The sequence below is a fragment of the Bos mutus genome, chromosome 14 (genome assembly GCF_027580195.1).
Source record: "Bos mutus isolate GX-2022 chromosome 14, NWIPB_WYAK_1.1, whole genome shotgun sequence".
NCBI classification, from domain to species: Eukaryota; Metazoa; Chordata; class Mammalia; order Artiodactyla; family Bovidae; genus Bos; species Bos mutus.
This window is the reverse complement of record NC_091630.1, coordinates 32014033-32027408: the sequence shown is the minus strand read 5'-3', so window position 1 is coordinate 32027408 and position 13376 is coordinate 32014033.

The window sequence follows — 13376 nt, the reverse complement described above, 5'->3', positions numbered from 1 at the left end:
TCAGGAGATCCCCTGGAGGAGAGCATGGCAACCCACTCCAGTATTCTTGCCTGGAGAATCCCATGGACAGAGGAGCCTGGTGGGCTACAGCCTACAGTGTTGCAAAGAGTCAGACATTACTGAAGCAACTCAGTACACACATATGCAGTACTAAATAAAAATGTACAGTAAAAAATTCCCTTGTTTAAAATCAGGAAAAATGTGGTCTTAAGCATACTGAAATATAAAACTTTTATATTTATTCCTCCATCAGCTTATGTTTTGTTAAAGTCATTTAAGTAAACAATAATTAACTTTTAAAATTTTTATGTAAGTTTCATTATCCATATGGATGTTAGTTTTATTGCAAATATAAGAGCATGTGTCATATATATAAACACTAAAATTAACAATAGATATTTTATAACTTCTATATTTGTGTATATTTCTTTCTTCCAGAACAGTTGAAGTACTGCAAAAACTGTTTATTTCACTTTTTGATAAGCTCCAATTTTACTAATATTCTCTACTTTCAGTTTATGGATGCAGATGGAAAGACAAAGAAACAGACCTATCATTTGTCCAATTTTTCCTTTCTGTCATCATTGTCATGGCAGTAGTTGGCTAATACAGGGAAATAAAATGAGTGAGAAAGATATGATAGAGTCATATGGTTGCTTTTTTTTTAAAAAATAATACAACTGTCTTATTTCTGTATTTAAAATAAGTTTTAGTTTAAGAAGAAAGTTGGGTTCATCAAGACTGTCAGTGCCCCACTCATTAACTCACAGATATTTCACTCTTATCTCATGTTTGCTTTGAGTCTTGCTGAATACCCATGTTGTCCACTGATATTCTGTGTTTATGAGCGATTTGACTGCTGCACTGTGTGGAAGTGATTGCAAAAAGTCCTGTGAACATGAATGTTACTATTTCTCTTCTGCCCACATGCATGTTCCAGTTCCCCATTAGATTTCACTTACAAAACACAAGTTTACCAACAAAATTGGTAAAAATGTCAAGATGGCAACAGCAAAGCATTAAACCCAGTAGAAAATTCTTGTGAGCATGGCATGCATGCTGTTACTTCAGTCGTGTCCAACTCTGTAACAATACGGACTGTAGCCTTCCAGGCTCCTCTGTCCATGGGGTTCTACAGGCAAGAATACTGGAGTGTGTTGCCATTTCCTCCTCCAGGGAATCTTCTTGACCTGGGAATCGAACCTGTGCCTCTTACTTCTGCGTTGGCAGGCAGGCCCTTTACACGAGCATGACCTGGGAAGCCCCGTGAGCGTGGGGTCCTATGTAACTAAGCAGGTCGCACCCCCATGAAGTGGACTGTTCAGGCTTCATCCTCCATGACTCCTCTCCTCATCCTTTATACTCTGTGTGAACAGCTTGGCTTCCTCACCACCCCTCAATGCGGCCAGCATGTTTTTGCCTGAGGGCCTATGCACTTGCTTTTCCTTTAGACATTTGCATGGCTTCTTCCCTTTCTCCTTCGGTCTTTACTGCAATATCACTTTCTGAGCCAGCTCCTTCCTGGGTGTCTTCCTTAAACTGCAGTTTCTTCACCCCAGAATATCTCATCCCATGATTCTCTATTTTTCTCCTTTAAAGAGCTTTTCTTTATGTGATATCTAGTATAGTACACTATGCATTTTATTCATTTATCTTGTTACATACCTCACCCACTGGAATGTAAGCTTTGTAAGGTGAGGGAGTTGTGTCTGTTTTGATATTTGCTTTTTCTCCAGGATCTATAATTATCAGTGGCAAATATAAGGTGTGCAATAAATATTTAATAAATGAAGTAATGTCTTGTACTTGGGCCAATGCTAAAGTGGAATTAAATCAAATAAACAACAGAAGCGATAGCCAGGAACAAAATAGGAGTGGGGATCCAACATTCAGCAACAGTAGGGATATTAAGCCAAAGACAGAGGTGGCCAGAATTAATGTGAGCCCTTGAATGGTACAGTCTATAGATACCAGCAAGTGGGACGTTCGCTTTGGACTCCATGCCTCAGAGGGTCCCAGTATGCTTTGCCATATCTTTGTGAAAACTTTCAAAGTCCTGTAGTATTCTGAATCCCAGCTCTCCATTTCAGGAGCGTGGACCCAGTTTTGGGAAATAGTCAAGTAAGATTTCCTTTTAGCAGTATAAAATCTCTTTCATGAGACTGTGCAACAGTGGGCCAATGGAATGGTGCTTTTGTGACATTTTGGATATCTTATTCATTAAACAGGAAAAATTCAAGGTGGAGACTACCAGTGGTCCAATGATGACCGTTGGGTTGGAGCTCCACACCTGTACGTATTCTGTGAAGGCTACTCCAGTCTACGTACTCCAAAGTGGGAAGAGTGGTGGCAGGCACCCCTTAGCTTGAACTCCCACAGCAGTATTCAGGATGCTCACCTTCTCCTTTTACATACTCCATACCCTATCTCAGGCAATCCCCCACAAGAGCTCTGAGACATCAGTGGACTATTGAAATCAGCGCTCTCTCTTTTGGATAATTGATGCTGTCATCCTGTTTCCTTCCAGGTTGATTTTTTTTTTTTTTTTTTGCCATGCTAGGTGAGATAGACACAGAATACAACCACTCATCTCGTTCTTCCCATTGACTTCCCACAAGCTTTCTGCTGGTTGTGGCATATGGAAGAGTAATACGCCATCGACATTAAAAAAGGTTAAATTCTAGAAACAACAATTATTAATTATAATAATAAAATAAAAGCCTAAATATTTTAAGAGAAGTCATGGTTGGATGATGTTTCATTCTACGTTTATGCTATAAAAGTTAAAGTAGTATTTTAACATGAACAGAATAAAATATTCACCTTTTTTTTTGCATTTATGGTCATTTTCAGTCAACCACAGTAGCAACCTTTGAGAGAGTCAGTCAGTGGAAATCAGCATTCCTAGGCAGCATGCTAGTTAATGCAGCATTGTAAGTAATGATGTAACTGCCTTTAAATAAATGGGATTAGGCAACTACAGAAGCACAGATATCTACCTTGTTTCAATACAAATAAGTTCTCAGTTGTCTTGGCACTGTGAGTAGTAAGATCATTGCTCTCTTTTATAGTGGAATAAGTTAATCAGAAAGAGTACAGTTAACAATAAAAACTGAGGTCACAAAGAGTCATGCTCCGTCATGACTAAGCACACACACACACAACAATAAAACATGCTTCTTGGACTCATATGAAAAGAAACTGGTGCCTGAATACCATAAAGAATCTTTACATGCACTGATGCTTAGACAATAAACAAACATGTAATTTTTCATTCCAAACCTTCATCAATAAATATACTTCAGATAAGCTCATGAATTTTATAATCCACTTTAAATCAAACTGCTTATATAAACAGAGGTTGCAACAAAAACTATTTGCCTGAAGATGCACACACACTAGAGGGTGGTCCCACTTTTGATATTCCCAGATTTAATGGATAATTTAATGGACTTCCCAGGAAAAGTGAGCTGGAGACACTGTTTCACTGCTCAGGGTCCCCCAGATGATGTCTAGGATAGACGATCTTAAGTTTTGAACAAGAAGGTAAGGCAGAAATACAACTTTGCCTCACCCTCTGTGTAACCTCAATCAAGTAATTTAAATTCTCTTTACTTTTTCTTACTTGTACATTAATTGGATCAGATTAATAGTAAGATTCTGTGTAAGATTTCATTTCAATTATTTCCCTCTTCCTTGAACGGACTTTTTGCCTTCATTTCTTCAACTATATCCTGGGAATGGATGTCAACTATATTTCCTTAGAACATCATAAAACCCAGTTAACTAATAATTTGAACTCATGAGTTTCCTTTAGGAGCAGAGATTATTAAAGAACAACTTTGGAAAAAAATTATTATATACAAGTTTCCCCCCCCAACATGTGGTTACTTCAAGTTGTAACTAAAAGAGAAGTTAATTCAGCTTGGTTTTAAATATCCATAAGAGGGTGCAAAGTCAACATCTAAAAAAGGAACCTATTAAAAACACATATAAAGGAAAATTGCAGTCAAGCAGCTACACCATCTGGGTCATATGAAAATGAGACGTAGTGATGAGCGTCTGCATGCTGATGGTGCTGCAGACCTAATCAACTCACTGTCTCTCCAAGCAGTCATGTGTACAGATTAATGAAGAGAGGTGACAGAATCGAACTTCCCGCTGACTTGTGGTGGATAAGCTATTTTGCTCCATCATTGCCTCAGCTTTGCTTACAGGATAGTAGATTCACTCTAGCATGTGCTTTTCTACTAATCGTTTTGACTAAATGAACCAAATCTCGTGGTAAAAGGTGCCAACAACATCTGGTAGCTCTAAATCAGAATCAGTGTGGATAAACTCAGTCATGCTGTCTTTTACTCCTAGATGATCACAAAGAAGCCTGCTGTCACTGATCCAACACAAGATGACCTGGCGTTACTACTTGGTCAGGAACATTTCTTACCGCTTTTAATACTATTTTCTATTAATCTAGATTCAAGATTGTTTCTGAAGTCAATGGAACCATTTTTATTGCTGTCTTTTCTAATAGGTTTTTTGTAGTTTTAACCACTAAACTGTCTCAGACTCGGGCCGAGACTTTTACTAACAGTCATCTTTTACGCACAAGGCATGTTAAAATTAAAGCCATTAAATATATTCTGGAGCATAGGAATATTTTTTACCTTCAAATTTCTGCTTTCATTTGAAACTTTACTGAAACTTATTATCCTTAAAGTACAGAATCAAGTAAATATTTTAAAGGCTCAGACATATGAGTTTGAGGCCCCTGGCCCCTGGGTGGAACTTAGGTCTATAAAGCTAAACAAAAATTAGATATTCACTCAAACATAACTCATCCTTGCTGTCAGATTCAGCTACTTATTGATTCCTGAATATACTAAGGTACATTTGTGGAAACTGCAAAAAGACACATGAACTACAAACCGCATAGATTTCTCCAGGCTAAATAGCATCAGGGCTAGCACATAGCTTTTGGCAAACTAAGTCCAGACAAGAAATTAGTCTCCAATCCCTCTGAACCTTTGTACATGCATTTATTCAAAACGCAAAGACAGGCTGTTACCTGGTGAAAATTTATAAGATTTGTGAGGACTTGGGGCAAGAGGTAGATTAGAATTTTGTAGACAACACCTGAAATATTAATATATTTTTGTACATATATACATACATACATATATATACAAGGATATATATTCAAATATATAGATATTTAAATCCACAGTGAAAAAAAAATCAAAAAATGTTTCTCTACCTTGTCCAGTCGATCATCATGCAGATTTTCTCAGGAAATATAACTGTAGAATTAGAAAGACAATTAATCTTCATAAGAAATTAGTAAGGAAACACACATCGTACTGAGAGTCAAACTCAAATATATCATAATTTTTCAATACTTTTGCTCTTTTGTAGTAGCTAAAATTATTTTCCCTTTAGAGAAACTTTCCATGATATAAAATTTAGCATATTAAAAATGTTATTAAAAATTAACTCTACAATTGACTTATTTCAATCATATCCACACTCTGTTTTAGGAGCAGAATTTCTCATATTAACTGGATCTTCTAAATCATTAAGATAGTAGGAAGGAGCTGTAGTAAATTGCTCTATGATGAAGTTTTAAATAATTTACTATTACTGATGGTCCACAGTAAAAATTTTAAAAAAGCATTTTAAAATTCTATAAACATTTTGGTTATCCCTCTTTTCTTTATTATACATGCCTTGAGCTTCAATTTATTAAATCTTTCTTTATATTAGGTCGAGGTATACCAAGTCAAGAAGAAAGGAAAAAGAATTAAAGGAAAGTGAACTAAAGACTGGTTTCAGTATAACTTTGCTCTATCTCCCCTCCCAACCCCAAGTCCTTAGTGATTTAGATGTAACAATATCTGTTTTTAGAAATATTGATTCAGAATGTCTCTGCTTGCAATAAAACTTCATGTGTGTGAGTTTTCTTTTATTAATATATTTTGACCTCTTTTAAACTTCTATCACAAGACAAGTATGCCATTATTTCAAATTTCCCAAGCCAACTTTGAAAATAGATATACCTCATTCAAACCTTTCCCTTACACTTTTAAAATATGTTAGTAATACAGGCAGTGATTAACATTCTTCTAAGATGCTCTTGAAAATAGCCAAAATTATGTATTTTTTACTATTTAATATCTATTTTATTTACTCTCTTTGTATAGATAACCAAGAATTATATTGAAGTTCATATGCATTGCTCAAAGACATTTTTACTTTACTAATTAAGTTCAGTTCAGTTCAGTTGCTCAGTCGTGTCCGACTCTTCCCAACCCGATGAATCGCAGCACGCCAGGCCTCCCTGTCCATCACCAACTCCCTGAGTTCACCCAGACTCACGTCCATCGAGTCAGTGATGCCATCCAGCCATCTCATCCTCTGTCGTCCCCTTCTCCTCTTGCCCCCAATCCCTCCCAGCATCAGAGTCTTTTCCAATGAGTCAACTCTTCGCATGAGGTGGCCAAAGTACTGGAGTTTCAGCTTTAACATCATTCCTTCCAAAGAAATCCCAGGGCCGATCTCCTTCAGAATGGACTGGTTGGATCTCCTTGCAGTCCAAGGGGTTCTCAAGAGTCTTCTCCAACACCACAATTCAAAAGCATCAATTCTTCGGCACTCAGCCTTCTTTACAGTCCAACTCTCACATCCATACATGACCACAGGCAAACCCATAGCCTTGACTAGATGGACCTTTGTTGGCAAAGTAATGTCTCTGCTTTTGAATATGCTATCTAGGTTAATTTACTAATTAAGTAAATACCCACAAATAATAAGTGGTATCACCTTAGTGCTTCAAGTTCATTCTTAATGTGTCAGTACTATGTAAGACATTGCACCAGTGAAGACGTTTATAGAAAGTTGCAATTATTATAATTTTGTTCATTGTAATTTATTTATTGCATTTATTTACTTTAATTAATACTATAGTGTTAATACGTTCAGACTACCAGTGGCTCAGCAGGAAAGCAACCACCTGCCAATGCAGGAAATGGAAGAGCCAGTTCTGTCCCTGGGTGGGAAAGGTCCCCTGGGGAAGGAAGTGGCAACCCACTCCAGTATTCTTGCCTGGCAAATTCCATGGAGACAGGAGCCTGGTGGGCTACAGATCATGGGGTCACAAAAGACTCAGACACAACTTATAGACTAAACAGCAACAACAAGTTAATGTTGATCTATTCACTTTCCAATTTATTTAGTCAAACAATTAGCATTTGATATTCATTGTTCCTCAGATGCTGATCTGTTTCCTGAGAATTAAGATTTTGCTCCCAAAGAGTTTACAATATTGTGGATGTCAGAATCTCTTAAAGCTATGACTATAAAATTATGAAATAAGAATAAACATAGGAAAGCAATCAAGGTGTTGTAAAGTGAAGTCACGGTTCTACCTGACCCAAGATATATAGAGACATTCTTTAAGTTTCTAGAATAAAATGAATTCTTTGTTGTTACTTATAACTTTTTTTCCTCTTTCTTCCTTCTTATTCCTTTTATAAACTAAATTGTTGCTAACTAAGCATATGTGAAATTGTTATGACATAAGATAGCTTGTTCATAGGCTACTAGATTGAAATGAAATTTATCTGGTTACGTTAATCTGAGTGGGCTCTACCTTGGGAATTGCAAAGACTCAGTTTGTAGAAAACTTGCAGATCAGTTGACCATAGATGCATGAATATAGTTCTGTGCACTCTACTCTGTTCTATTGGTTTATAAATTTATGTCTGTACCATAGTGTTTTAATTTTTATATCTTTGTAATATAATTTGAAAACAGAAAGTAAGATGTCTTGGGTATTGTTATTCTTTTCTAAGATGGTATTGACTCTTTGGGGTCTTTCATGATTCCATAAGAATTTTAGGATTGATTTTCTATTTCTGTGAAAAATGTTATTGGGATTTTGATAGAACTTATAGTGAATTTGTAGATTACTTTGGGTAGTATGGACATTTTGTTATTGTTGTTCAGTTGCTAAGTCATGTCTTACTCTTTTGAAACCCTATGGACTGTAGCCTGCCAGACTTCTCTGTCCATGGGGCTTCCTAGGCAAGAATACAGATGTGGGTTGCCATGCCCTCCTCCAGGGGATCTTCCCAACCCAGGGATCAAACACCAGTCTCCTGCTTGGCAGGTGGATACTTTACCACTGAACCACTTGGGATATTAATTATTTCAATCCATCAACACAAAATATCATTCTGTTTTTGTAACAACATGGAGGAAACTGGAGGGCATTATGCTAAGGATAGCAGAAATAAAGCAGAAACGGAAAGTCGAATACTAGTAGATGGCATTTATATGTGGAATTGAAAATAGTCATATAGATGCTCTCACAGAGGCAGAGAGTTAGAATAGTGGGTACCAGGAGCTGGGGAGAGGCAGGGGAAATGGAAAGATGACAGTTAAAGGGTGCAAAGTTTCCATTTTATAAGAATTCTGGAAATTGACTATAAGGTTTATAGCTATATGTATTGTGCACTTAAAATTTACTAAGAGAGTAAATCTTAAATAATACTAATACCAATAAAGGGGGGAGGGGAAACTGTAGGAAGTGATGGATATGTTTATGTTCTTAATAGGTGATGATTTTATGGGTGTAGACTTATCTTCAAACTCAACAAATTATACACAATTCAAACATATAGTTAAAAAAAAAAGAAAAGCAAGAAAACCTGATAAATCATTGCTTTCAATTTTACTGATTTTCTTAACTCTTCTGATAACTTGAATCCTGGGTATGTACTCTGATTTCAAACTTTAAGCATCTTTCCCCATAATTATATTCAGTAGTGTCTGCCTGTCTCTCTCTCTTAAATCAAAGCAGTTTATTGTTTCTACCACCTGAAGCACATTTTAAAACAGCAATCGAGGAGAACATAATATGTATAATGGCACACTTATGGTTTACTTGGAGTAGTTCATAATGAGTATAATTTAGGCACAAAGTGTCTAGTGTTGAAAAAAGCATCATTATTTCAATCAGATCTACACAATTAAGTAAAAATGCATAGGTATGCACAGAAAGATATGCTAGTTTCACCTTCATATGCCAAACCCATTCCAATCGTATGTCCTTGGTAATGTTCAGCAGCCAACTATAATATATTCACAAGATGTTATTACTTGCAAGTTTTAGATTTGCAAAAATTAGCTTCAATATTTATATCAAACTTATTGGTGCTTTTTAAGATATATCAGTTAGTGCTGGTTTCAAAATATAAAAATAAGTTTAAAAAGAAACAGAAAATTTTTTAAAAATTCTGTTCTAAAATAATACCAAGTTATGAAAAAAACAAAATTTTAAATAAAAATATATACTTCAGTGATATAAACATATGTTGGCTTGGTGGATATAAAATTATACTACAACAATATTTTAGTGAATTAAAATATAATACATTTGATATCTGGGCTTCCCAGGTGGCTAAGTGGTAAAGAAACTGCCTGCCAATGCAGGAGATTACAAGTTTGATCCCTGGGTATGGAAGATCCCATGGGGAAGGAAATGACAACTCACTTCAGTAGTCTTGCCTGGGAAAACCCCATGGACAGAGAAGCCTGACAGGATACAGTTCATAGGGTCACAAAAGAGTCGGATACAACTTAGTGACTAAACAACAACAAAAACATTTGATATCTATGTACAAAAATTGTGCTTTATGTCGCTATTGTTATCCTTCAGTGAATTCGACAATAAAGATTAATGGATAAATAAATACTTAAGTAATGGATATGAATTTTATTTTAATATTTTAAAAGTATTAATCTCTAAATTGTGTCCAACTCTTTGTGACTCCATGGATTGTAGCCTTTAGGCTACTCTGTCCATAGAATTCTCCTTGCAAGAATACTGGAGTGGGTAGCCATTTCCTTCTCCAGGGGATCTTTCCAACCCAGGATCAAACCCAGGTCTCCCTCCTTGCAGGCAGATTCTTTACTGTCTGAGCCACCATGCTAATCATAAATTCTAAATAACAAAAGTTAAATGATCATATTCTTTAGATCATTGTATTAAGAAGTAGTATGTAAAAATCAGATATATTCATTATCATTAGGGTAATAAATATTAGAGTAAATATTATGATTGCCTTATTTGTAGACTTGGTAAAATATTGAAGTAATCATAGAGAAATAGCATTATTGAGTGCTTGTTCTGTCCTGTAAAAGTAGTAATACATCATATCACATTATTCTCATAATATTGCTATAATTTACAAATATGTGAAACTGATAATTAACTTCAACCACTTGAGATTAAATAACTTGCCTAGACCCCCAAATCAGACAGTGACAATATATAAAGACAGTGAAATTTGTAAAGGACGTGTCACTGTCTTTATATATTTATAAATTCTAAATAGCAAAAGTTAAGTGATCATATTCTGTACCCTATCTCTATTCTATAATGTAAGATCACTTACATGTATACTCCATATTACATATGCCTTTTGTGATCCACTTACCTCTTATTTACTTCCTAAAATATATTGTAGTATGAGTTCCCTTTTTAAAAGTTAATTTTAACAAATACATATGAATGAAAAGATCGTATTATACTGAATTTGTAACTCATGATGCCTTTTAGCACACCATCATTTTTCAGATTTAAAATACATTTATAAAATCTAGTCCTAATATAGAGTGACTGAACTTGATATTTCTGAGTGCCTTTTCAATTTTGCAAGGACCATGTGTCTGTAATTGATGATGGTTGCCACTGGATGGTAATCTTATCATTACAGTCAGCAAATACTTTTCAGATATATTAAAAGAAAAGCTAAAGAACAAAATCCTTTATTATTAAATTATTTGCTGTAAAACATAGAAACATGAACAGAATGTATAGTAATCTATCCTATTATGAAGTGCTTAATTTGCCACTGTGTGAAATTCATTGAACATGTTCTCTCATTAATCATCACAAATAAATATGAAATAAATGCTAATATCATCAAGTAATAAATGTAGAGCCTACTATAAATTAAGGAGCCAGAATAGTAATATAAACATTCTAATCAAAGATCAAGATTACCTAAGTGTCCGTACATGAGATACTAGTTAACTAACTTAGTTATCAGTTCAGCTCAGTTCACTTGCTCAGTCATGTCAGACTCTTTGCAAAAACATTTAATAGAATTCAAGGTAGCCATTTAAATTAAGGACACTGTATAAAACTGATAATAAATTTGAAGATGTATTTAAGTGAAAATAGTGCAAAGTAGAAGAGTATGCTTGATGTGTAAGTATAACCTACTACATTTATAAAAATAAAATATTCTAATCAAAAGCTCAGATGTGGAATATGCATATTTAATTATATTAACTATATTTAATAGTAATCCTTGAAATTTATTAAGAGAGTAGATTTCAAGTGTTTTTTCCACATGGACAAAAAAAACTCTGTATGAGGTGATGGACATATTAATTAGCTTGATGGAGATAATCAATTCACAGTGTACATTTATATCAAAATATCACTTTGTACAACTTAAATATGTGTGTTAGTCACTCCGCTGTGTCCAGCTCTTTGCAACTCCATGAACTGTAGCCCAGCAGGCTCCTCTGTCCATGGGATTTCCCAGGCAAGAATACTGGAGTGTATTGTCATTTCCTTCTCCAGGAGATCTTCCCGACTCAGGGGTCTAACCCAGATCTCCTGCACTGCAGGCAGATTCTTTACTGTCTGAGCCACCAGGGAAGCCCCTACAAATGAAATATATACAGTTTTATTTGTCAATAATTTCCTAATAAAGTGTGTGAAAAGAAATGGCTAGAAATCACTTAGGTATTTGAAACTTGACTTTATTCAGTTATGATACTAGGTCTCAAATTTATTTGACACACATTATATCACTGCAGGTGGTGATTACCGCCATGAAATTAAAAGACGCTTACTCCTTGGAAGGAAAGTTATGACCAACCTAGATAGCATATTCAAAAACAGAGACATTACTTTGCCAACAAAGGTCCGTCTAGTCAAGGCTATGGTTTTTCCTGTGATCATGTATGGATGTGAGAGTTGGACTGTGAAGAAGGCTGAGTGCCGAAGAATTGATGCTTTTGAACTGTGGTGTTGGAGAAGACTCTCCAGAGTCCCTTGGACTGCAAGGAGATCCAACCAGTCCATTCTGAAGGAGATCGGCCCTGGGATTTCTTTGGAAGGAATGATGTTAAAGCTGAAACTCCAGTACTTTGGCCACCTCATGCAAAGAGTTGACTCATTGGAAAAGACTCTGATGCTGGGAGGGATTGGAGGCAGGAGGAGAAGGGGACGACAGAGGATGAGATGGCTGGATGGCATCACTGACTCAATGGACGTGAGTGTGAGTGAACTCCAGGAGTTGGTGATGGACAGGGAGGCCTGGCGTGCTGCGATTCATGGGGTCGCAAAGAGTCAGACACGACTGAGCGACTGAACTGAACTGAAAGTCTTATATTCAATAGCTAGTTCTAATCTGTGTGTGGGCAACTGTATAGTCAGTAAAGAGTCACAGTTCAGTTTTCAGATAAGTGCATGCATATTGCATTTCAATATCTAAAAATGGGAAAAGAAGCATCCTGTGTGAAAAATCCTTAACCCATTTCAAGGAATCTTTTCCAAAAGATATAAAATAAAATGTCTAAGCAATAATATCATTGCATTAGTTTTCTAAATATCTATATAAAAGAAGAGTTAGTTATGAAAAAGTTGAATGGTAGAACACTGTATACTAGGGTATTTTCATAGTTGAGGAATGGAAAACAGTTTGAAAACATGGAATGTGACTGAAGTTTTTGATGGCAGGAATCATGACATGAGTTGAGGTCTAAGAAACGAGCAGAGGCAGGCCACAATTCAGCCCTAAAGGCCACATTAAAGAGTTTGGATTTTCCTCTCTGTGATATGGAAAAAAAAAAAAAGGAAGAAAGTTTTTAAAATCCAAACATCAGAGAACTCTGAATGTCAATTTCAGAGTTTACTTCCATTTTCAAAAACTTTGCATCAAAAGAGAAGTAAATGAATAATGTAAAAAGACAATCTTTCTAATTATCCTTCCTAAGCATATTTTGCTCTCATTCAATCCAGTAATAATTTACCGTGTTTTCTTTAGTGTAAAGGATTTTGATAAGATACTTTTTAAAAGTGCCGTGGCCAAACAAATGGAACTGAATTTAATATCACAATTTTCATTATTTTAAATAAATTATAGGTAGTTATGGAAAAATCTGCAAACAGGTGTTTTAAACATCTTCTCTTTGGTTAAGGTATTGCCAGTGCTCTTTCTTAGTTTTCATTTTAAAGTTTCCGCAAAATTTACATCTACTTTATTTGATGGACATTCATTTGTGGGTGATAAAAAGTA